General features: G+C 40.2%; 1 long non-coding RNA gene across 4 annotated transcripts; it reads right to left on the reverse strand.

Moving 5' to 3' along the window:
* Positions 1-68: 68 nt before the first annotated feature.
* Positions 69-26,820, reverse strand: LOC114231657 (uncharacterized). Of its 4 annotated transcripts, none has more exons than XR_008558390.1 (4): positions 24,069-24,160; positions 17,770-18,023; positions 16,660-16,780; positions 69-175 (listed from the first exon to the last, which is right to left on the reverse strand). It is a non-coding gene; the product is annotated as an uncharacterized LOC114231657 (long non-coding RNA). The 4 variants fall into 4 exon arrangements; XR_003617637.2 differs by lacking the exon at positions 69-175 and adding an exon at positions 16,021-16,157; XR_008558389.1 differs by lacking the exons at positions 69-175; positions 24,069-24,160 and adding an exon at positions 26,781-26,820 and having other exon boundaries at positions 16,608-16,780.

Raw genomic sequence — 26,820 nt, forward strand, 5'->3', positions numbered from 1 at the left:
TGTTGATTAATGTAAACAGCCTGCCTCAAGGAATAATACCTTTCTTAAGAAAACTGGTTTTCCAATTAGCATTTCTATGGCGACAGGTATCTTCAGGTAACTCCAGAGAGCAGTTCAAGAAGTTATTTGCCTCTGCTGGAGAGAGAGGATGTGATCATATTTACATGTTTGATTTCTGAAAATTAAAAAAATAATTGATAGGTTAATAAGTCAATGTGCCTTAAAAAGCAAGGAAATCCTGACACATGCTACAACATGGCCAAACCTGGAGGACATTATGCTAAGTGAAATAAGCCAGAAACAAAAAGGTAAATACTGTGTGATTCCACTTATATGAGGTAGCTAGAGTAGGCATAGATAGAAGGTAGAAAGAATAGAGGTTGCCAGGGGGTGGGTAGAAGGACGAATGAAAATTATTGCTCAATAGGTGTGAAGTTCCAGTTTTGCAAAATGGAATGAGTTGGTGGTACCGCAACAATGTGAATGTACTTAATGACACTGAACTGTGCGGTTAAAAAATGGTCAAGCGCTAGCCTGGTAGTTCAGTTGGTTAGAGTGTTATCCCCATTGCCGGTTTAATCCCTGGTCAGGGCACATACAAGAATTAACCAATGAATGCATAAACAAGTGCAACAACAAATCAATGTCTCTCTCTCTCTCTCTCCTCTCTCTCTCTTCTCCCTTCCTATCTCTCTCTAAAATCAATGAATAAAAAATTTTTAAATGTTTTTAGAACATGGTTAAGATGATTATATTATGAATTTTATATTATGTGTATATTACCAAAATACGATACATTTTTTTATCTTGTACAAGTTTTACTATGGATTCTCATCCTATTCATTTCCTGTATTTGTGCATACCTTTGTTTATTGAGCACTTAGAGTGTCAGACACTGTTCTAAGTGTTTTACTTGTTCGTATTACCTCATTTGACACTCACATCATTTCTGATAAGCAAGTATATTGTTGCCGATGAAAGTGGGGTTCTTGTGGTGTCCCAAGGAAAGCATTCCAGGAGACCCATACGGGAGGAGGAGGTCTGGTGATAAGATTTATTTGTGGTGCCAGATGCAAAATCAAAGGAGTTCCCCTGGGTTTCCAATGTCCCATCTCCATCCGTCCTGCTATGGAAAAAGTCCAATCTTGCCTTCATCGGGCGTAGAAATAGAGCCAGTGTCCAGATATTTTGTGCAATGCTAAGGCTAGATCAGCCCAGCCTTCCTCCCCATCTGGCTACCCTTCGGCTGGGGCCCATGTTCAGAATCCGCATGATCCTGGGGCCACACATGGCTGTTAGAGCCACATGATTACTATGGAGAGAGAACATGCAAATGACCTGGGTGAGTGTGTGTTACAGAGAGAGAGAGAGAGAGATAGAGAGAGAGAGAGAGAGAGAGAGGGAGAGGGGGCTTTGTCTTTGTTAGTCTCAGGTTATATTATCTCAGGATTGGGAAAGACCATGCACTTTTTCAAAACAACCAATCAACTTCCCAAGCTTTCTCAGGCTTATGATGCGTCTACCCTCTATCCCATCCATTCTTTCCCCAGGTTAGACTGACAGAAGTCTATGGTTGCCATCTTGGCTCCTATTGTACATGTGCTTAACTTCCCCTTTATTGCTCTATCCCTTCCCCCAGTGATCTGTGGGGATGGAAGGTGGTTCCCTGGGGAGTTTGTGAAGCTGTTATTTCCCAAGGAAGTAACCTATGCTTCTGAGTTGATTATGCTTAATAATGTCTAATTCCCTTTGCTCCCTTCCTTTATTAATACCAATCTACCTACACTAACACTATTGTCATCCCTGTTTTACTGACAATAAACCTGAGACCTAGTACTTTCCCAGAGTGACATGTGCTGGCTGGGCCTTGAACCCTGGCAGTCCAGAGAGCCCACTGGCAGCCACTATCCAGAGCTGAGTACTTAGTTACCCGACACAGTGCCATTTCTCACTCTGCTCTCACTAGGTCACATCCCCCATTGATCCACTAATAGGAAAACATTTATATGTGTTTTGCCCACAAGCTTGGTAGGATTTCTCTTGGTACTTTTGAGGTGAGGTTGATACTTTAAGAATTTATATTCCTGTAAACAGAGCTAACAGTTGCCTCAGGGCTCTAGAATTGTATCTGCCAGCAAAGAATTGCAGCCACCTTCAGTTGTGTGCTTTCAGGCAGCACCCAATCCATACCCCAAATTGGAATTCAGCAAGAGAGAGCGAGCGAGAGAGAGAGAGAGAGAGAGAGAGAGACTGACTCAATAACCCACTAAAGCACAGGAATGAGAGAAACTGCAAGTCCTAATTTCATCTAGGATAGCAAAGCGAATGTACTTATTTACAACTTAAAAAATAACATTAAAAATACAAACATATGCCCTGCCAGTGTGGCTCAGTGGTTGAGCATCGAACTATAAACCAGGAAGGAGGTCACGGTTCGATTCCTGGTCTGGGCCCATGCCCGGGTTGCAGGCTTGATCCCCCTTGTGGGGCATGCATGAAGCAGCCAATCAATGATTCTCTCTCATCATTGATGTTTCTATCTTGCCCTCTCCTTTCCTCTCTGAAATCAATAAAAATATTAAAAACAACAACAAAAACCAGGGGAGTCATATATAGTTCCGTGATTAATAATGGTTTGGGATATCTTGATAATAGTAGACATGTACTCTGGGTACTGATAACACGTTTGGAAAAATTTGACCTGTTAAATGTAAATGGATTTGTTTCTATCTTTCAAAGCCCTCTTAAAATCAATGGCTTTCAAATATTGTTGACTATGATCCATACTAAGAAACACATTTTTTAAATCTCAGTCCATTCTCTCTCTTTTATATACACACACACAGGTCACATCCACAGATTGCAACACATAATTTAAAAACATTGCTTTAAAGTATGCTGTTGTATTAGTTAGGATTCTCCAGAGAAACAGAACCAATAGGATCTCTCTCTCTCTCTCTGTGTATGTATGTGTGTGTGTATGTGTGTGTGTATATATATGTATATATACACACACACATACACACATACATACATACACATACATACACATACACACACATACACACATACATACATACACATACATACACACACACACACACACACACACACACACACACACAGGAATTGGTCACATGCTTATGGAGGCCACGAAGTCCCACAATCTGCCATCTGCAAGCTACAGAACCAGGAAAGACAGGGGTATAATTCAGTCCAAGTCCAAAGGGAGTCCAAAGGGCCACTGGTATAAGTCCCAGAGTGTTGTGAAGTCAGAAGAACCAGGTGCTTGATGCCTCAGCTCAAGAAGAGAGTTAGCCCTTTCTCTTCCTTTTTATTTGACTCCCACCCACATCGATGAGGTCCATCTTTACTCAGTCTATTGCATCAAACGCTAATCTCCATAAACACTTTCACAGACACACCCAGAAATGTGTTACCAGCTCTCTGGGCATCCCTTGGCCCAGTCAGTTTGACATATACCGGTAAAATGAACTATTACAGCTATAGAGTTTTTCAATTTTAATATTAACACCTCCAGCTATGGAAAGTCATTAACCCTAAAACCATATTCATAAAAAATGGCAACACCAGTCTACTCAATAATATTAGGACAGATTGTTCGTTCTTTCCTTTACATTTTTGCAATGATAAATCATAATCCCTGCCTTAAATGAAGTTATATTCTAACTTCCAAATCAATAGAATTCAGAGCTCTTCAGAGAATTTCCTGAATAGTTATTTTGTCATCCTTTCCTCTGCTGTCCCATTTCTGCCTTTCCCTCTCTCCCCTCTTAGCATCCTACCCCATCCTCCACATCTCCTGGCATCCTTCATCTATCTCCAGGGTCCATCTGGAGCTTAGAGTGATATAACAAAAACAGCACCAGTCTCAGAGACAGAGTCCTGAAATGGAATTCCCTCTACCTCTTACCTATGACCTTCGGCAAACACTTCTCTCTGGGCCTCAGGTTCCTCACCTATCAAAACAGGATAATAGCACACTTCTCTCAAGGTGGTTGCCTGGACTGCAAGAGACTAGCTGAGATTACTTAGTATAGTACTTAACACAATGGCTGGCCCTGACAACCTGGTTCTCTTCATGTTTTTTGCCTGGGGCTTGATGAAGACCCTGCCTCAGGTCACCAGAAGCAGGGGAAATGCCACCCCTACTAATACGCACCCTGGAAAATCAGACTGCAGCAGGATTCCAAAAGTGTGTCCTGTCATAGCCCAATACTCAGACCCACGAAATGCATCATGATGGTGTTTCTCTGTGGCAGGATAAATGGATCGTAGGGAAAGGCCAAGCCACCGACCTAGAATGCCCTACGAACTAACGCCCATTCATACGCTGTTTGATACTCAAGAAAAAACACTAGTACACATACGTTTTTGGAAATAAAAATGCTATTTGGGGAGGGAAGGTTACATACATCAGTTATTTTTGGTGGCTAACTGCCCAGAGTTGCCCATTTAGATAATGTAATAAGAAGAAAAATGTGGCTAACCAGCAAGACGTTAATGGAATTAGGTCTCAAATATGCTCTTGTTGAAGGTCATGCCTTCTCACCCATTGAATATGAAATTGTGCATTGGAATGACCTTGAAAAACGCATATAGAAATTACGAAGTCAATTAGATATTAACTGAACTCTTTTTAGGAATGTGATCTGGGCCAGGATTATTTTTGAACTGGAACTTCCACTCTCCTCCCAGAGACTTCTTTCACATCATCTATTTTATTAGCGATGGCCAAGGTCTCAAATCTGTGAGTAAGGTTTAGTGAGAATTGATGAGGCCTGACTAAATAAGAATCCTAATGGCTGTGGGTTGCTGTTATGTGGTAGAAGTCAAACTCAATTATCTTTCAATTCAACAATTTTCTGTCTACTGAGAGACTCTTTAGGACCTCTTCCATGTGACTTCCTTCATTTGAAATATTTCATTTGAAATCATTTCTACTTTAGAAAGACAAAAAATATATATCAAAATACAAAACCTTCATATCTGAGGAAGTGAGAAAAAAAGAAGAGATTTTTTTTTCCCCTCTAGATTTGGCCTTTTCCACTAAGGAAAAATAAGACTATCAGGCAAACAATCAGATCAAAGTTAAAACAAAAACTCATGATTATAAAGCATAAGTATGTTGAGCTGCTGTATACACAGACCAATTCTACCAGCTTTTACATCACGATTACTTCCCTCCCCCACTTCAGCCATTTAGGGAAAAGTTCTGTTTGGGAGGATAGAACAAAGCCTATCTTTGTGCTGTGAACAGTGCAGTGAGCTCCCAGGGTTGGAGGAGGAGAGAAGAAGAAGGAATAATGAACAGGGAGGAGAAGGTGGTACTTCTTGTTCTTTAATTTCAGTCAATAAGAATTCCTTCGATGTCAAATGGGAAGGCATCTCTAAAATTTGCAGTCTGTCAGCTGTTATGCTGACACACACCTCACTTTTTCCATAAGCGTGTTCACCTAATGATACATTAGTAGACATTAGAACCAGCATGGACTGAAAGGTCCACAATTGCATGGGCTAGAATTAGGAAATGCTTTTCTAGGAATGAAGTATTCTCATTACCAGCTTCCTTTTGGACTGAATATAAACGCCAAAATGGTTTGGGGGAGAGGTGGTGGTGGTGGTGGGGTGTTGTTGGTTGTGTGTGGTAGATGTCAATGTTGAGAATTTTTATGCCTAGTGCAAAAAGAGCCTAAAGTGTTCCTTCGGTGAACTTTATTATTCACATTTTGAAAACCTTCCAGGCCCAGTTTTAACTCCCAGAATGTTCCTGAAAAACACAGGTAGAGGCCTCTCTAGCAGTAGTATTGTCAGTTCTGGCATTATTAGCCTGGTTGTTGTTGTTGTTGTTGTTGTTTTATTATTATTATTATTACATTGCTTTTTAAATGCTCCCTGGCTTTTGGCAACATTGTGCTCATTACCATTGCCAAGAAGTTTATGGAAGCGTGAGCCAGTGAAAGTTTATCCATTCTAAGTTTTGAAAAAAATTTCTTTCTTCATTGTTATAGATGCACACTTTAATAACGACAACTATATAAATAAGATAATATCAGCTAAAGACCTGGTAGCTTTGTTAGTTTAAATAGCACAAATCCGTGCACTATATACTTTAGTTGTTCAATGTTTGTATAAAAACGGTTATGAAGAAGTTGCTGTTAACACAACTTCTATAGGCAATCTTAAACTCTGATAAATTAACTGTTTTCCTCTGAGCTTGAGAACAGTGGCGGATTCCTACTTTGTAAGTCTGGCCAACAAATCTGGGGAATGCAAATAGAGTTAGAAACCTGTGAAAGCTTTTATTCCCTTCACAGACGTATATTGCAAAGTGAATTGCTTTGCAAATGTTAAGGGGGGATGGTGGAAAGAATAGGGAAGAAAAGAATGTGTTGGCTTTGTCTGCCAGTGGTTGGAGTATAGGGTGACTTGTGTGTGAGTGTGTGTGCATGAAAAGTGGGATTTTAATGGGCGCTCACAGTCGGCTTAGGCAGCCTCTGAAAGCTCTTCTTGTCAGATAGCAATACCCTAGATAGAAGGACCCATTGTTTTCTAAATCTGAAGTTATCACCCTTCCCTTTATCCTTTCTTTTGGACCTTTTAGTGTTTGCTTTATCAGAGTATTTTAATCCCTAGTGTGGTGACTTGGTGTAATTTATCTCATTAAGCCTCTCCTATTTTCTTCTGTTTACATGGCTAATATTATTGTGTTTTATAGAGCTTATCCCAACAAGCCACTTCTTTGTCCCATTGTTTCACCTCTAGGCCAAGAATCAACAAACGAAGTTTTTATCTTTCCAATCTTGGACCTCACCTACTTGTCATTCAGTTTGTATAGATTTCATGAAGAACATGTTCCTTTGAAAACAAAGCAAGGATTCATTTTTATGACCTAAAAACAAACGATTACCTTCTCAAAAGCTCCTGATTATCTCTTTTATGAATATAGTCTGGCAAAGACTCACCGTACATGGGAGTGGGGGCGGGGTGTATATATACATATATATAGTTCCTTGTGGGATGAAAGCCCAAAGTCCCTGAGCAATAATGCCCCGCTCCCACACTTGTATTTCTTTCCTAATGCACAGACTATCCTAGAATCAGGTGACCTGAGCACTGGACAGCACCTCGTGATGTTATCTTGTCTAAATCCCTATCCTTCGGCAAGACCACACCCGAGCCCGACAGGAAAATTAGTCTTGTTTTCAAAGTTCTCTGAATCAGCCACATATTTGAAATGTCATGTCAGAAAATTCCTTTTCTAAAGAAGTAGCCTAATAAAAGCTTTGTCATTTCCTCAATCTTTTTCTTCTCCAGATGGAAAATCACCAAATACCATCCTCAGAGAATGAACACTTTAATGAGCAGTAACCTCCTATAAGGCAGTGGTTCTCAAACTTTAGTGCACATGAGAACCACCCTGGGGGCTTTTAGGGGGCTTATTAAAAACACATTGCTGGACCCCGACCCCAAGGCTTTTCTGATTACAGATGTGAAAGAAGTATTGAGAATTTGCGTTTCTAGCAGATTTCCAGGGGATGCTGATGCTGTTGGGCTAGGGACCCTACTTTGAGAACTGCTGATTCTAGGAACTCTAAAGGAGAAATAGGAGGGTAATTATGAGGCAGAAACAAGGGCATTCACAATAAGTTAAACAAGTTAACCTCTATATGGAAAATGGAGTCAAGTTAACCTCTACGTAGAAAATGCTAAATGCCTATCAGGTGAGTTCTTTGCTGTCATGGAGTTCACAAGGTCAGAGTCCAGTGGGAGAGGTTGATGACAAACAGTACTTTAGGATATTAGCTTGTAACACAGGGAACCTTGTGAATAGAGACCAGGAAGGCAGTATTCAGGCTAGGCAGAAAGAAACCTGAGAAGCTTCCTGTAGAACTGACTGTAAGCCTGAGGAGTAATTCCTGAGTTGATTCTTAAAGAAGGAAGGTAGTCCAGCTGGTGTAGCTCAGTGGTTGAGCATTGCCCTATGAACCAGGAGGTCACGGTTTGATTCCCGGTCAGGGCACATGCCCAGGTTTTGGGCTGGATCCCCAGTGTGGTGTGTGCAGGAGGCGGCCAACCGATGATTCTCTCTCATCATTGATCTTCCTTCCTTCCTTCCTTTCTTCCTTCCTTCCTTCCTTCCTTCCTTCCTTCCTTCCTTCCTTCCTTCCTTCCTTCCTTCCTCCCTCCCTCCCTCCCTCCCTCCCTCCCTCTCTCTCTCTCTCTCTCTCTCTCTCTCTCTCTCTCTCTTCCTCTCCCTCTCCCTCTCTCCTCCCTTCCTCTCTGAAATAAATAATATTTATATATTTTGGAGCATTTCAGGTCTAACATTTTATTTTTAAATTTTATTTTCTTTATTGATTACGGTATACAGATGTGTCCTCCCCCCCCCATTGCCCCCCAACATTTTCTGACATGACATTTCAAATATGCTCATGCCCTCACCCCCCTGGTGTATGTGTCCATTGGTTATGCTTATATGCATGCATACAAGTCCTTTGGTTGATCTCCCCCCTCCCCTCCCCTGCTGTCCCTCTGAGGTTTGACAGTCTGATCGATGCTTCGCTGTCTCTGGATCTGTTTTTGTTCATCAGTTTGTGCTGTTCATTATTTTCCACAAATGAGTGAGATAATGTGATATTTATCTTTCTCCAACTGACTTATTTCGCTTAGCATTATGCTCTCCAGGTCCATCCATGCTGTTGCAAATGGTAGGAGTTCCTTCCTTTGTACAGCAGTGTAGTATTCCATTGTGTAGATGTACCACAGCTTTTTAATCCACTCATCTGCTGATGGGCACTTAGCTATTGTAATTTGTGCTGCTATGAACATAGGGGTGAATATATCCTTTCTGACTGGTGTTTCTAGTTTCTTGGGATATATTCCTACAAGTGGGATCACTGGGTCAAATGGGAGTTCCATTTTTAGTTTTTTGAGAAAACTCCATACACTTCTCGACAGTAGCTGCACCAGTCTGCATTCCCATCAGCAGTGCACAGGGGTTCCTTTTTCTCCACATCCTCCCCGACACTATCATTTGTTGATTTGTTGATGATAGCCATTCTGTCAGGTATGAGATGGTATCTCATTGTCATTTTGATTTGCATATCTTGGATAATTAGTGACTTTGAGCATGTTTTCATATGCCTCTTGGCCTTCCTTATGTCTTCTTTCAAAAAGTATCTATTTAGGTCTGTTGCCCATTTTTTTTATTGGGTTGTTTATCTTCCTTTTGTTAAGTTGTATGAGTTCCTTGTAAATGTTGGAGATTAAACCCTTATCGGTGATAACATTGGCAAATAAGTTCTCCCATGCAGTGGGCTTCCTTGTTTTGCTGATGGTTTCTTTTGCTGTGCAAAAGCTTTTAATTTTGATGTAATCCCATTTGTTTATTTTCTCTTTAGTTTCCATTGCCCTAGGAGCTGTATTGGTCTGAGATTTTAAAAATTAAAGCAGACTACCAACTGACACCATACACAAAAATAAACTTGAAATGAATAAAGGACTTAAATGTAAGACGGGAAACCATAAAAATCTTAGAAGAATCCTTTGTATCTGTCGAATTTTCCCAACACCATTTATTGAAGAGACTGTCTTGACTCCATTGCATGCTCTTGCCTCCTTTGTCAAATATTAATTGAGCATAGTGGTTTGGGTCGATTTCTGGGTTCTCTATTCCATTGGTCTATATGTCTGTTCTTGTGCCAGTACCAAGCTATTTTGAGAACATTGGCTTTGTGATACAGCTTGATATATGGTATTGAGATCCCTCCTACTTTGTTCTTCTTTCTCAGGATTGCTGTGGCTATTTGGGGTCTTTTTTTTATTCCAGATGAATTTTTGGACATTTTTTTCTAGGTCTGTGAAACATGCTGTTGGTATTTTATTGGGGATTGCATTGAATCTGTAGATTTCTTTGGGTAGTGTGGACATTTTAATGATGTTGATTCTACCAATCCATGAACACGATGTGTTCTTCCATCTGTTTATGTCTTCCTCTATATCTTTTTTCAGTGTCCTGTAGTTTTCAGAGTACAGGTCTTTTACCCCCTTAGTTAAGTTTATTCCTAGGTATCTTAATTTTTTTGGTGCAATAGTAAGTGGGATTGTTTTTTAAATTTCTCTTTCTATGGATTCACTTTTGGTCTATAGAAATGCCATAGATTTCTGGGGGTTAATTTTGTATCCTGCTACATTGCGAATTCATTTATTAAGTCTAATAATTTTTTTATGGAGTCTTTAGTGTTTTCTATATACAGTATCATGTCATCTGCGAATAATGACAGTTGTACATCTTCTTTTTTAATTGGATATCTTTTATTTCTTCTTCTCTAGTTGCTATGGCTAGCACTTGTCTAATTGCTAGCACTATTGAATAGGAGTGGTGAAAGTGGGCATCCCTGTCTTGTTCCTGTTCTTAGGTGAAATGGTTTTAGTTTTTGCCCATTGAGTATGATGTTGGCTGTGGGTTTGTCATATATGGCTTTTATTATGTTGAGGTATGATCCCTTTTATTCCCACTTTGCTGAGCATTTTTATCAAGAACGGGTGTTGGATTTTGTCAAATGCTTTTTCTGCATCAGCTGATATGACTGTGATTTTTATCTCTCAATTTGTTTATGTGATGTATCACGTTTATTGATTTGCGGATATTGTACCATCCTTGCATCCCCAGGATAAATTCTACTTGGTCATGGTGCATGATCTTTCTCATGTAATGCTGGGTCTGATTTGCTAGAATTTTGTTGAGGATTTTGGCATCTATGTTCATGAGGGATATTGGCCTGTAATTCTCTTTCTTTGTGGTGTCTTTATCTGGTTTTTGAAATAGGGTAATGCTGCCTTCATAGAATGAGCTTGGAAGTTTTCTTTCCCTTTGAATTTTTTTGAAAAATCTGAGGAGGATATGTTTTAGTTCTTCTTTGAATGTTTGATAAAACTCCTCTGTGAAGCCATCTGGCCCAGGCTTTTGTTTGCTGGAAGCTTTTTGATGACTGCTTCAATTTCCTCCATAGTTATCGTCAGCCTATTGAGATTTTTAGATTCTTCCAGATTGAGTTTTGGAAGGTTGTATTTTTCTAGGAATATGTCCATTTCCTCTAGATTGTCTAGTTTGTTGGAATAGAGTTGTTCATAGTATTTTTTTTTTTTTTTTACAATCCTTTATATTTCTGTGGAGTCTGTTGTTATTTTGTCTCTTTCATTTCTTATTTTGTTTATTTGTGTCCTCTTCACTTCTTGGTGAGCCTGGCTAGAGGTTCATCAATCTTGTTTATTCTTTCAAAGAACCAGCTCTTGGTTTCATTGATCTTTTGTATTTTTTTTTGTCTCTATATCATTTATTTCTACTCTAATCTTTATTATCTCCTTCATTCTGCTCACTATGGGCTTTTCTTGTTGTTCTCTTTCTAATTCTTTAAGTTGTAGAGTTAGATAATTTATTATCATTTTTTCTTGTTTTTTGAGGTAGACCTGTAGAGCTATAAACTTCCCTCTCAGAACTGCTTTGATTGTGCCCCATAGATTTTGGATTGTTGTGTTTTCATTGTCATTTGTTTCTAGGATGTTTTAAATTTCTTCTTTGATTTCTTTGGTAACCCAATCATTGTTTAATAGCATGCTATTCAGCTTCCAAGTGTTTGAATTTTTTTATTGTAGTTTATTTCTAATATTATGCCATTGTGGTCTGAGAAGATGCTTGATATGATTTCAATCTTCTTGAATTTGGAGACACTTTGTCTGTGACCCAATATGTGGTCTATTTTTTAAAATGTCCCATATGCACTTGAGAAGAATGTAAATTCTGTGGCTTTGGGGTAAAATGTTCTGAAGATGTCAATTTAGTCCATCTGATCTAGTAAGTCATTTAGAATTGCTGTTTCTTTTCTGATTTTTTTTTCAAGAGGACTTATCCAGTGATGTCAGTGGGGTATAAAAGTCCCCTACTATGATTGTATTGTTGTTGATCTCTCCCAGGAGTTTTTTTTGTTTTGTTTTTTTTTATGTATTTGGGTGCTTCTGCATTGGGTGCATATATGTTTACCAGGTTTTTATCCTCTTGTTGTATTGATCCCTTTAGTATTATGAAGTGGCCTTTCTTATCTCTTGTTATGACCTTCACTTTGAGGTCTATTTTTTTTTTTAAGTGAAGGTATCCAGACAAAGGATCAGGATTGGGCATGGACTCTTTCATCAGAAGGAATATATGGAATTAAAGTGGGATATGGAATTTTCATGGAATAGCAGGTCATCCAATTTTCCCAAAGGGGAGAGAGGCAAATGAAGTGGTGATGCTAAAGCTGGAGGGGGATAGGTAGGAGCTAGTTCAAGAAGGAACATCAGAGCATCTGTTAGGACTTTGAAAATAATCTGAAGACTATTATTTGACTTAGAGTTAAGTGTTGTTGTTGTTTTTGCATCTGAAGGGGGGGAGGGATTTATTTGTCTACTTTTCTGTTATCAAGAACAAAATAATAAGGCTCCATAAAAGGGGACTTCAGAGATGAAGAAACTAGAGTATAGCTATCTCCAAATGCTTGTACTTTCTTCTCTGTAATCACAACTCCTCTAATGGGTTTACTTTGGTTTTTAGCCAATCTCAGGGCTTGCTATCCTTATAGCCTAGGTCAGTGGTCGGCAAACTCATTAGTCAACAGAGCCAAATATCAACAGTACAATGATTGAAATTTCTTTTGAGAGCCGAAAATCGACTTCTGCGCATGGGCCACGAAGTTTCAATCACACTGTACTTGCGCACCCGCACGTGGTATTTTGTGGAAGAGCCACACTTAAGGAGCCAAAGAGCCGCATGTGGCTCACGAGCCGCGGTTTGCCGACCACTGGCCTAGGTGGAAACAAAGTTCCCTTTTAATTAATTTTTAATATTTTTAAAGTTTATTTCAGAGAGAGGAAGGGAGAAGGAGAGAGAGAGACAGAAACATCAATGATGAGAGAGAATCATTGATCAGCTTCCTCCTGCACATCCCACACTGGGATAAAGCCAGAAACCTGGGCATGTGCCCTGACCAGAATCGAACCATGACCTCCTGGTTCATGGGTTGACACTCAACCACTGAGCCACACTGGCCAAGCTTCCCTTTTAATTTAGTTGAGAGATTTTGGAACTCCATAAAGGGAAATTTATAAAGACACTAGGCAAACACAAAATCAAAGTGAACAAAACATATAGAAGTTAAGTCTGAAAGTAACAGCTGGGTTTCTAGCTTCATCTTTTACTAGCTGTACAGCCTTGAGCATGTTACTTAATTACTTGTGCTATAGTTTCTATATTTAAATAGACACCCAATTTCCTAAAAGATTCACGTGATCTTACATGGTCTGGCACCTACCTCTTTTTTTTATTTTCTTTTTCTTCACCCTTAATATTTCAACATACTTTTTTAAAAGAATAAAGACAATTCTTTACTAGCCACAATCCTCTTACCACATCTAGGAAAATTAATACTTATTATTTAATAAGAAATATTTTATGTTTTCTTCTATATTTTAGAATATTTCCTTGATGTTTTGATATTTTACTTTTATATGTACTAAAGTTGGAGTTTTGTATTTGGTTTTTAAAATGAATTCTTTTAAAAATTTGTATTTATTGGTTTGAGAGCGAGGGAGAGAGAAACATTGATTTGTTGTCCCACTTATTTATGCATTTATTGGTTGTCTTGAATGTGCCCTGACCAGGGACTGAACCTGCAACCTTGGTGTATCGGGATGATGCTCTAACCAACTGAGATACCCGGCCAGGCCTAGTCTCTTAGTACATAAAGAGGCTCTTTCAATCTTACAGCAAGGTTTTTTCAGTTCTAAGGTATTTTCTTGTTTTATTTATTGTATTTACCATCCTCTCTCTTTGTTATCGGTGCTGTCTTCCTCTGGAACCTCTGGATGTTCATGCTATGTCTCTCATCCTTATCCTTTCTTTTGTGCTTTCTGTCACTTGGTTAGCTTGGAATTAATTTAGGAAGAATTCCTTAGCTTGATCTTTCAGCTTACTAATATGTCTTTTAGCTTTGTTCATTTTACTTTTTATCCAAATCTAGAGTATTTTTAAATTAATGATCAATTTTTAAATTTTGTAGATCTCTCTTTGAGTTTTTGCTGGATACAAAAATCTTCCTGAACCTCTCTCTGGAGGAACTACCTCCATTTATACATTTTCTAAGTTTCATTTAGTTTTCTCTATTATCCCTACTACTTTATGGTGTGGTGTGTGTGTGTGTGTGTGTGTGTGTGTGTGTGTGTGTGTGTGTGTCCTCAAATGTGTTGGGAGTTCTTCTATGCACTTCTTGATTTGTGTTTCCCTGGCAGCTCTCTGTGGACATGATATGCTTTTACTGCTATCTTCCCCTTTTGATTATGAAAAGGCGATGGAATGTGCTGACAGATGGCGTGGCTGGTAGCTAGTTTTCTTTATGTGGGATTTCCCCATTATACTTGTGTTTTGCCATCATGGTAGCAACCTGATTTTTAGCAGAAGTCCACACCACTCTGTCTTGATGGGTACCACCCTGTCTTACTGTTGCCTGCTCACATGGCGTAGGTCCTCTCCATGAACTGGGGCTGGATTCCTAAGGAGTGTGTAGATCCTTGTTAGCACTTAATAAAAGTTCAGGTAGGAGCCGCTGATGGTTCCATGAAGCCAGATACTTGAAGTTAGGTTTCATCAATTTTCAGGGTCATGTTGACTTTCTCCAGCAGGGCTTGGTCCTCTACCTGCCTTTTTCAGCCTCATCTTAAGTCCAATGATCCTCACTCTTTCTGCTCCAACTACATAAACCTTTCAATCTTGTGTTTGTCATGCTCTCTTCTACCCCAGGGCCTTTGCACATATTGATTCCTCTATATAAAACAGTCTTGCCTTCCTCTTCAGTAATTACTACATTTATTTATTTTTATTTTAAAAATACTTATTTATTAAATTGATTGGGATGACATATAGGTTTCAGGTGTGGGTTTCTATGTTCCAAGATCTGTATATTGCACTGTGTGCCCACCACCCAAAGTCAAATCTTCTCCTATCACCTTAGTAATTACTACATTGATATCTATGGCTACTTCCTCTAAGAAATCTCTGATCTCCCCGAATAGGTAAACTCCCTCCTATTATAATAGGCTTTTGAAGTATGAGGAACTCTTTTTGGTAGTACTTTATGATTATTTGTGTAATTATTTGCATAATGTTTATTTCTTCTACTAGACCAGGAATCAATCAGCAAGCTATAGCCAGCTTTGACCTGCAAACTATTTTGTAAATTAAATTTTAATGGAACACAGCCACATCTACTTACTTACATATTATCTACTAGAGGCCCGATGCATATTACGCTTTTATTATTATAGATGTCCACTTTTGTTAGTACAAAGTTAATCAAAGTTGAGTAGATATAGCAGAGGCTTTATGGCCCACAAAACCTAAAACATTTACTATCTGTCCTTTGACAGAAAAAAAATGTACCGATTCCTGTACTAGATTATGAGCTCCATGAAGTCAGGTATAAGATGTGTTTTTGCTTACTTGCCTATCTTCGGCATCTAGCCTGGTATCTGAATATTTGTTTTGCTTTATGTTTAAATAAATGCAAGGAGATTTTTTTAAATGCATGTTTTACCAGAGTGTTGAAGGGGTTAAATAAAATAACATGCAAAGGACCCATCCCATAGTGCCCGGAACATAGCGATGGTTAATATGTTAGCAGCTATTATTATCCTCAGTTGTTACTTAGTGCATTTTAGTCTTTTCTCTGGGTCTGAACCTAAGCTGTCCTCTGACCCTGGGCTGAGTTGTATTCCTGCCCTTCACCTGTCCTCTGGCCTTGTTCTCCTGGATGAGAAAGGCATTTATATTTTGGGCTCCAGGGCTCATTCCTTGGACTCAGATTCTTAGCAATGTATTCTCCACCCTTCCTGGAGATATCCTTCTAGGATGTCCAGTCTGTGTATTTGAAGCATATCATTCTCACGCCTTGTCATAGCCTTTAACCTGTCCTGGGGCCTAGCTTCCCCAGGTCATCTAAGTGATCGCAGTTTTGTCTTATTTTACAGTTGCCTCTTTCTGGGACAGCATGCAACTGCTTTTCCTCTGGTTCCCCAGGAGAAGGTGTAGGATTGGAAGAGAGCTCCTAGTGAGACAGCGAGGAACAGAACAGGCTCAGAACTGAAACCATGTGGTTTTATAGGCAAGAGAAAGGAGGTGTCAAAGCCTAGCCTAGAGGCTGTTCAGCCTGACACAGGTCCTGCTGGATGTAGACCCTGAAAGGAAGGAGGGTTCAGGAAAACCAGGGGTCAGCAAGCTGTGACCTATGGGCCAAATCCAGCCTGCCTTCTGGTTTAGGTGCCTCTCACACAAGACTGGCTTTCAACTTTTAAATAATTGGGGGGAGGGGGGAGGAATGAAAAAAAATCATATTTTGTGACATGTAAAAATTATATGAAATTAAAATTTTAGTGTCCATAAATAAAGTCTTATTGGAACACAGCTGTGCTCATTCATTTTCATATATGTTTGCTTTCATGTTACAACAGCAGAGTTAAGAATGGGTATCAGAGAGCATATGGCCATAAAGCTGAAAACATTTACTGTCTGGCCCCTTAGAGAAAAGGTTTGCCAACCCTCCGACTTACACCATTAGTCTCAGCTGGGACAGTGACTTTGACCAGAGCCCACCAGAGCATCTTCTATGTTTAGCATTGCATGACCTCCACAAACCCCATCAGGCCCCATCTCAGGGTTCAGTCTATGGTGCTGCAGGGAGAGAAGGTGTTAATTAAATGGCTTAATTAGAGGAATCATTCCTGAAGAAGGTGGGGAGGGATGAGATGAGAAAACACAACAGTCTGGTTCAAACACTGGTTTCACCGCTTATAGCAGTAGGACCTTGAGCTAGTAGTGTCCTAACTTCTCTACGAAACAGTTCCCATACTCTAAAATCTACATAATTATACTCTCAAATACATAGGGATGTTGGAAGGACTGATGGAACTAACGGGTACAACAATGCCTGGCATATAGTAGGCACTCAATAAATAGTCACTACTATCACGACGACTGGATGGAGCGCACTACTGGAAAAGTTGGCCTTCGAGAGGAAAATGTGTTCTTGTTTGTGCAGTATGTGGAAGACAGAAAAAACAATGAACATGGGAGATAAACAGCCCTGGGTTCAATTCTGTCATATATTGATCATATCACTGCTGTATGATCTTAGTAAAGTTACTTAACTTCTCTGAGCCTCAGTCCTCTCTCCCCATCCCTTATGTAACCCAGATGTCAAGTGTGGGAAACATTCATTTCCTTATGGGACCACCTGTCACCATCTCTGGTGAAACACGTGGGGCTTCTGTTTCACCCTGTGCCAACAAGCCCATTCAGAAAATTCTCTTTCAGTAAGCATTTAATGAGTTTAGTAAATTTATTGGAGAGTTGAAAGAGTTACACTTTCGAGATTGGGTCATGTTGTGCCCCACACAGCCTGTTTCTAAACCTCCTGCTCACGTCTTGCCTCTGTGTCTCTTCTTTCTGAGTGAGGAGGCCACAATACCTTCCCCTCCCATTCTCCACACATTTCCCCTTAGCTCCCCAACTCCTACCACCAACAGAGCCCAAATGCCCAATGATCAAGGCATTTCCCACAAAGACAGTTCTGTCCCCAGGAGGAATTCTCCTACCAGCTGCTAAAGGAATAAATGTCCTCTACCCCCTTAAACAAGCAAAATAGGAATAATGATGCCTACCTCACAAGGTGTTTGTGGGAATTCAATGAGGTAATGTGTCTGCCAGTTTCTGGCTTGTAGAAGGCATTCAATAAAGGTTACTTGTCTCCCCTCTTGATTCTTCCTTTGAGATGTGAACAAAGAGAGAAGCTGAGAAATATTTTGAGGTGGAGATGAGGGTAGATAAAGCAGCCAGGAAGGTCATCTCCTTGACCGTCGCTCTCCAGTAAGTAGAACAGATATTTGCCAAGAGAAACTGGAAGAGGTGGAGGGGCCTAGGGTGGAAGCCAGACAAGTTTGGTTTGTCTTGGAGTCCGTCCAAAAGAATTTAGTTACTAAAACAGCAGTTCCTCCACATAAATCCTTCAGGTTCTTGAAAAATATTATTAAATCACTCCTGAATCATAAATAACCCTAATTTTATTCACCTTGCCTCGAGGCCAACACACAGCTCTTGCAAGGCCCCCCGCTCCCCCTGAGCACTCAGATGAATGGGGATGGTGCCCGGCCCGCACAGCATTAGGTGGCCTGCCATTTAAACTGTTATTCTCCGATGGTTTCCTGGCCCTTTCAGACTTAGTAGTAATTTTTCCTTAGGTGTAGGAGGCACAACAGGAGGTTTATTAACAAGGTTCTGTGGCAGGGGCATGGGAATTTGGGAACCCTGTTACTTCTCTATTTGGACTTTTGTGATATCTTGTTTGTATTAGTATTCTTCTTTTTTCTTTTAACCACATAATTTAAAAAAAAAATAAATTCTTCCTAAAGAGCTCTCTTCTATTTTGCTGTGGGCCAAAGATGTTTCTGCCCAATGTTGTGAAAACAAATGGTTGGATTAGTCAATGCCAGATTGTATCCTAAGACCTTAAGAGGTCCTTGCTCTCTCTCTCTCTCTCTCTCTCTCTCTCTCTCTCTCTCTCTCTCTCTCTGAGATTTCTCATGGCTTTTTCTTCCAAAGCTAAGATAAATAGAAGAGTGGTAACACCTGTCTCTGTTATGTGTCATTGTTTGGGATTAACAAAAATTAGGAGTTTAGGAAACATGGGTTCAGTTCCTGTTAGTCCACTGTGTGTCTTCTGAAAGATTGTTCAGTAAATATTTTGGTTTCATGACTTAATGTTTTCCCCAAATATAGATAATTTGTTTCCATGTGTAAAAACATGGAACACAAAAAATATAAAGACATGTAAATAAAAATCATGCATGAAGGCCTTCACCCCCACTGTTATCATCTCAATACATTTCCATAGAGTTTGTTTTCTCTGCAAATGTGTGTACATAGTTGCCAAACTATAGGATCCTGGTGTACACACAATTTTGAAGCCTGCTTTTATACTTACCGTTCATTTCACCAGCATTTCCTGGTCATTAGAAAGTCTTCTAATCATCCTCTTAGTGGCTGCATAATATCTGTAGTGCATATTACTGTGCCCTAACTTATTTAATCACAGATTATTGTACCCATAGGCGGTGTCCAATTTTTCATCATGTAAATAATGATGCCGTGAGCATCTCTGCACCTTGTCCCTGCATCTATGAAAATTCATGAAGAAGGTATTTCTAGAAATAGGATTACTGGCAAAAATAGAAGCCTGGAACCTCATTTTTGTCATCACTGACTTTAGTCAACTGAAGGTGTTTCATCTCAGATCTCGTAACAACATAGCAAAAAGATTGGCTAATTTTTGCCTGTATGGTGGTTTCATGGTTAGCAACTGGAGGACAGTATCTACACTAATAAAAGAGAAATATGCAAATTGACCATCCCTCCGCTATGCCCACCAGCCAATCAGGAGCGAGTGTGCAAATTAACTCAACAAAGATGGCAGTTAATTTGCATATGCAGGTGAGGAGTGAAGACTGAAGACAGAGTAGAAGGAAGCCAAGCACTGCAGAAGGGAGCGAAGCAGCGGAGAAGGGAGCAAGCGAGGCAGCCGAGACGTGATGGAGCGAGGCAGCGGAGAAGGGAGCGAAGCCTGTCTTGGCAGGCTTCGCTCCCTTCTCTGCTTCACTCTGGCTGCAGGAAGCCCTATTCTTGCAGGAATAGGCTCGAGGAAGCCCTATTCTTGTAGGAATCTTCCTGCAACGGGCCTCTAGTAATATAATGATGTGGTATCATAATTATGACTTGGTAATATTCTAAGGTGATAATAATAAGCTAACATTTATTGGATGGTTAATATGTGTTAGGGCCTCATTTTTGTTGTTGTTGTTTATGTTTTTATTGATTTCAGAGAGAGGAAGGGAGAGGGGGAGAGAGAAAGATAGAAACATCAATGATGAGAGAGAATCATTGATTGGCTGCCCCCTGCACGTCCCCTACTGGGGATTGAGCCCACAACCCAGGCAAGTGCCCTGACCAGGAATCAAACCGTGACCTCCTGGTTCATAGGTCAATGCACAACCATTGAACAACACTGGCCGGGTTAGGTCCCATTTTAAGTGTTTTATAGATATTAACTCATTTAATCTCACCACAACTCCAGAAGGTGGATAGTATCATTCCTATTTCACAGATTGTAAAGCTGAGGCACAGAAGGTTAAACTACAAGGTAAGTACTGAGCCAGGATTTAAGCTCAAATATTTTGGCAATGGCCCATGCCCTTAAGCACTCGATGATCCTACCTATAAATAAGCAAGCAAGTAAGATTCCTCACCCTCCACACACCAACGCTGCAGTGCGCGGGGCTACCTAAGCTGGAAAAGGGGTGGTGACTCCACCACTCACTGCTGAGCTGCAGCCCTTCTTTCCCTCAGCTCTTCCCCCTTCAGTAGCTGTGTGCCTTCCTGGGAGAGGGCAGGAGAGAAACAAGCTGCAAGCACCCAATTCTGTATCTGAAAGGGAAGAGGAACATAGCTCAAAGTGGTCTCAGGAAGCTGCTCATTCAGGATGGAAGCTAGGAAATAAATGAGAAAACACTGCTTCAAGGTTTGGGGTTTCTGTTTTGTTTTCATTTTTGTTTTTCACAGTTGTTAGTGAGCCAGCCTTGCCTAAATAGAAGCAATATTTTCCTTACATTTCTCAGCAATTCTGTTTCTGTGGGTTCTCAGCTATTTGTCGCTGCAGAGCCAGATGTGAGCTCTAAAGCAGGAGGTACTAGAGACGACGGTGACTGTGTATTCTGAAGGAGGCAACTGATCATTTGTGCTCCTGTCCACTGCAGATCGCTTGGTTACAAATGACCTCCAACAACTGTTCAGCTTGGATGGTTCTAAAGGCACCTCATTGTTTAGAGTGCTGCTTGGGACTGAAGTTCTAATAGTCATTTTCTGTTGTCCCACCTCCTCATGCTTCCTTAACATAATACTGGTGTTACAAATGGCTACACGGGGTGTTTCTAGGTAGGTAAAGCCCACTGGTGCTGCGGTGATACAAAACAGAATACAACTGCCACAGCAAAATCCAGCACAGCAGCAACTCCATCTGCTTCTCCTTCCTACCTTGCCAGATTCCTCTTAGGGGAACCCAGCTGGAGGGTCTGCCCTATTCCCACTGGCTCAGGATTGAAATGTGTAAAACTTCCAACAGCACCAGAAATGAACGATGGAAGAAATGCACCACAGAACCTTTCAGGGAAGCTGCCTGCATAGAAATCCTCCCAAGGTCTCTGCAGTGGGGGCGTCGAACAGCCAGAAGTAAGTACCTGCTCTGCCTGTACCTGGCACATAGAGATGTTCAACAGTGTGTGCTGAACTGCAGTGGGTTCTGTTGAGTTAGAGTAGATGGAATAGTAAAAGGTAGAACAGAGATGCTTTCTCCTTTACTTGGATAGTCTAATAACATAACATTAAGTGTTTATTATGGGCCAGGTCCTGTTCCAGGTACTTTATATGCATTATTTCTTTTTAATTCTCGCAACATTCGTATGAGGTAGTTTTTTTAAAAAAATATATTTTATTGCTTTTTTACAGAGAGGGAGAAGGATAGAGAGTTAGAAACATCGATGAGAGAGAAACATCGATCAGCTGCCTCCTGCACATCTCTCACTGGGGATGTGCCCGCAACCGAGGTAGATGCCCTTGACCGGAATCGAACCTGGGAACTTTGAGGCCAACGCTCTATCCACTGAGCCAAACCGGTTAGGGCAGTTTTCTTTTTTTTTTTAAGGACTCTAATTTTAGAGCACTCTTAGGTTCACAGCAAAATTGAGGTGAAGGTACAGAGATTTTGCATATACCCCTTCCCCCCACACATGCACAGCCTCCCATATTTCGATACCTCCCACCAGAGTGTTCCATATATTACAACTGATAAACTACACTGTCATATAGTCACCCACAATCCATAGTTTGCATTAGGGTTCCCTCTTGGTGGTGTAATTCTATGGGTTTAGACAAATGTATAATGGCGTGTGTCCACCATTATAGTATCATACAGAGTAGTTTCATTGCCCTAAAAATCCTCCATGTGTTGCCTATTGATCCATCTTCACCCCCTTCATAGGCATTTTTAATATTTCTATTTTACAGCTAGAGAAGTGAGGTTGAACAACTTCCCCAGAGTCATAAAGGTATGTATGGTAGGATTGGAGCCTGGACAGTCTGACTTGCGCCATTTACCACTCCACTGCCCCTCATATTGAGTATTTTCTATGAGAGATATATCTACATAGCATCCTGAAGAAATGTTTTAATGGAGTTTGCTCCCTAAGAAACATGTATTTGTTTACAGATGGTACTATTTGTATCATTTAATCACATACATACAGTGTTGGGCAAAAGTAGGTTTACAGTTGCTCATATTGAAAATAATATAATTAATAAATAATAATACAAGAATGAACTCTGCTTCACATACTCACAACTCTAAACCTACTTTTGCCCTACCCCTGTATATATATCCACAGATTGATCAATAACATATAGTGAGGCTAGTTTGAACAATGTCTTAAAATTAATGAAATATTTTGAAGCATTTTGAAGGATAACATACATGCAGAAAAATGTACATTGTACATAGCATGATAGCATGTGTACAGCTTCATGAACTTTCACAAACTAGAAACTCATGTATCCACCTCCCAGAACAAGAAACACAGCATTACCAGTACCTAACGGCCTCCATCCAGTCTCTCCCTCCCCCAGGGGTAACTTTTATCCTGATTTGTAACACAACAGATTAGTTAGCAAAGGGGAATTTTTAACAGTGAGAAAATTATTAAAGTTTCTCCAGAATCTTGTGTCCCCAAGTGTCACTGTGATCTCTAGTCAGCACAGTTACTCAGAGACCCTAACAGCTAAAAGACAGTTAAAGTAAGGAGTCAAGTTCACATTATAGGATAGACCTCAAAAAGCAAAAATGAAATAAAAACCCACTCCCTTGTTGTAGAGAGTCCAGAACCAACCTCTGAAATAATTGTGAGGATGGAATGGGAATAGGGATGAGGTTAGTATACACTTATCCTATATAATAAAAGGCTAACATGCAAATCAACTGAATGGCAGAACAACCGGTCACTATGATGTGCACTGACCACCAGTTGGCTCAATGCAGGAGCTGCCCCCCCTGGTGGTCACCCCCAGTGCACAAATTTCATGCACTGGGCCTCTAGTCTAATCATATTTGTAAACAAAATGACAAGCAAATTAAAGGGGGCGGCAATCTATGGTAGGGTACAGATAAAAACATCCCAAGTGTGTTCTAACATTCAAGAATTACATTAGACATATTGTTTAGAAGCCTCTGAGCCCATCTTCTAAGAATTCTAAGGGGAAGTTGAGGGTGGGAGTAGCACCATGTTGGTACAAGGTGGCTCTTTCCCCACATTGATTGACTTGACCAGAAGCACACATCTGACTCACTAGAATGAAAGGGTGCTACTAGTGTGGGCTGGCCTCTTAAACCAAGACATATAAACTCTGACTGCAGAGACATGAAATAGATGTGCTGACAGAGATGAGGACTGTGAAGTAAGAGATTAGAGAAGAAGACAGAAGGAGAAAAAAAAGATGACACTGGAGCAAAAGAGCTAATTGGTTTCTGCTGGAATTCTAATTTTTTCTTGTGCAACCCATCATGAGACCCAGGTTTGCCTCTTCATCTGGGGCGCCATTAGATATGCTTCAACCTTTTATACTCTAACCTCTATTATTTTGATAATGCTAGCTTGAAGGGCTTCTGTTACTCACTATTCTAGCTACAATGGCTATCACATATCACTCCATAATTTAGTGGCTTAAAATAAGAACACTTATTTTGCTTACAAATCTGCATATTGAGCAGGGCTTAACATGGATAGTTTATTTCTGCTCTAACTTGAGGCAGTTTGAAGGCCAGGGGCTGAAATGGCCTGAACTCTCACTCACACGTACGTAATACCTGGGCTGGCAGAGTTGGAATTACATGGAAATCTTTCTGTCACTTTGTGCTCTCTTCATCACGGTGGCTTCAAGAGTAGATGGACTTTTACCTGGAGGGCTCCAAAGGCACAGGTCTCAAAGAGAGAGGGCCAGGTGGAAGCCATATCTCCCTTTTATGACCTAGCCTCCAATGTCATGCACGGTGATATCCACCTCATCCTATTTGTGGAAGCAGTTACAACAATCCACCCATGTTCAAGGGGACCCCACCTGTCAATGAAGGATTGTCACCACATTGTGAGAAGAACATGTGGCTGGAATGTATATCAGTGTGGACATTTATAGACAATTGAATTGGTTATACTTATATATAAAACCTGATTGACACATGGAGTAATTCATAAAACTTGAAAATCAGAGTTCCCAGAAAATTATCGGTCTTGTGATGGAAAATATCCTGGTTGGTGGGTACAATAAGAATTCTTTCTCTCTCTTCCTTCTCTGAATTAACGAACATCAAATTTACCCACAGGTGGCCTCACTGGGTTCTCCCCAGGAAACAGCATTTTTAAAAGATGACTTGTCTCCTTGATTCCAGATCCATCTTATATTTAAACTTTATCATATAATGAGGTATAGATGAATTCAAATCCCTTTCTGTAGTGAAAGGTTCCTGGTCATCTTGTTTTCAAATGTCATTTGTAAGCATGTCCTTTTTTTGCTTGGTGAATGAGGTTTTCCCCTCCAACTTGACCCTTCTTGTATTTTTAATAAATAGTGATCCAGGATTTCAGGGTCCAAAATACTCCACAGCTGTAAAGTAGGCACTACTGAAAGATGTATTCACTCCTTCAGGCCTCCAAGGTGCTATTTAAAATGTTATTGCTTCATATCCCATAATAGAAGCTTGCACCTTATTGATGGCCTATCTCTTGACTGTGCATGTGTGGAGGAGAAAGGCTAGGAGAGGAAGAGCTGTGAACTGGAACAGGAAGCTGAATTAACTCTTTCAGCAAGGCTTAAAAGGAAAGGTTTAGTCCAAAAACTCTCAAGCCTAAAAGATGCTGAAGCTTTCAAAATAAATAAGTAGCTAAGATAGTGTTATTAGATGCAGTAATTAATGGAATGATGAAGTCCTTGCTGATGCGGGCTGAAAATAGGTATGTTCTATACTCCATAGCAACATGTTCAATACAGTAGTAAAATGAACTTAATTATGAAAATATGCACATTCTGATTCCATATAGAAAACTTCAAATTGTCATTTGTTCAATTAATGAAGTTTACTCAGGATTGTGTAAACATCTTCAATTTATAGGTTCACCCTGTTATTTGAAATATGGAATAGAAAGATAAGACCATTGATGGAGTTTAAAAAATTCTACCAATAATAATAAATGAATAGGCATGAATATAGGGTCAACCTTAATAATAGCTATTGGGTCCTGTAGAACTAGCAGTCTGGTAAATAGTTAACAACCAGCTCAGGTTGGGGAGAGGGGGATATGAGAGGGCAAGGAGAGCCCTAACTGGCAGCATTTGCCAATGTCTGTGGTGTAAATATTTCTACCATGGCTGATTTTATACTGTCAACATGGCATCACAGAATACAGAATTGGATGGAAGAAAATGGGAGATATCTATCAACAATAAAAAATATACCATATATTAAATAATACAGAATTGGGAGGAGATATGTTCAGTGGGCTCTTGTGAACTATATGTGCCAGTCCTACACACCATTATTTACAATTTTTGGAAAGCTAGTCAGATGGTTCTTGAATACACCTTGTTACAATACTAGTGTGGAAAAAGACAAATTTTAGGTTGCAGGTTCTGTGGCAGAGACATTTCATGCTCACTGAATCTCCACTTACTCCCTCACATTTCTCATTGGCCAATGGACTAGGAAAAGAGGCAGAAGCATTTAAAAGTTGGTATGCAACCCTCAGTCCTCTCTTCCCTTGCCACTACAATAAAGGAGGTCATGAGCTTCCAATGGTGCGGATATAAGATGGTGGAACCTGGGTCAATGTGGTTCCATGAATGTGTGGAGTCCAGCCCTTATACCATACTTGAGTTAGTAACTGCTGTTCAACAAACCATCCCATACAGAATGGCTTAAAACAATGCATTGTTGTATCTGTCAATTAGCTGGGCTCCACTGGGCAGTTCTGGTCTTCTCACCGAGGCTTTCGTGAGGTTTTAGTCAAATGGTGGCTGATGCTGGAATCCTTGGAAAGCTTGACTGGGATTGAGCTAAAGATGACTTCTTTAATCAGGTCTGGCACCTCAGTACTCCTCCACATGGAATCTCATTCTCTAGACATCTGTGCATGGCCTCTCTTGGCAATAGGATGGTCAGACATTTCATATCTTGAGTGACTTCAAATGCAGAGGCTGTCAGGATTTCCTAAGGTTTAGGCTGGGAACCACCATAGTTTCACTTCTGCTACATTTTCTTGGTTAAAGTGAGTCCCGGGATCAGTGCTAGAGACACAGTGGGAGGTGGCAATACCAGGGTGTCACTATCAGGATGTAAGACTCATTGGCAGTCTTCTATAAGGATTAGCTATCACATACCACAAGTAAGAAACAAACCTTTGTTGTGCTAAACCACATAGCTTTCAGGGTTAATTTGTTCCCTTGGTTAAACCTAGCATAATCTGACTAATCCAGAAATTTGTGCTGTGTTAGTGAAGATAAGGTAGGCTTTGCTGCAAAAACAAACCTCACAATCTTAGCAGCTTAACACATGGTCCTCTGGGTGG

This window comes from Eptesicus fuscus, chromosome 15 (assembly GCF_027574615.1).
Source record: "Eptesicus fuscus isolate TK198812 chromosome 15, DD_ASM_mEF_20220401, whole genome shotgun sequence".
Taxonomy (NCBI): Eukaryota; Metazoa; Chordata; class Mammalia; order Chiroptera; family Vespertilionidae; genus Eptesicus; species Eptesicus fuscus.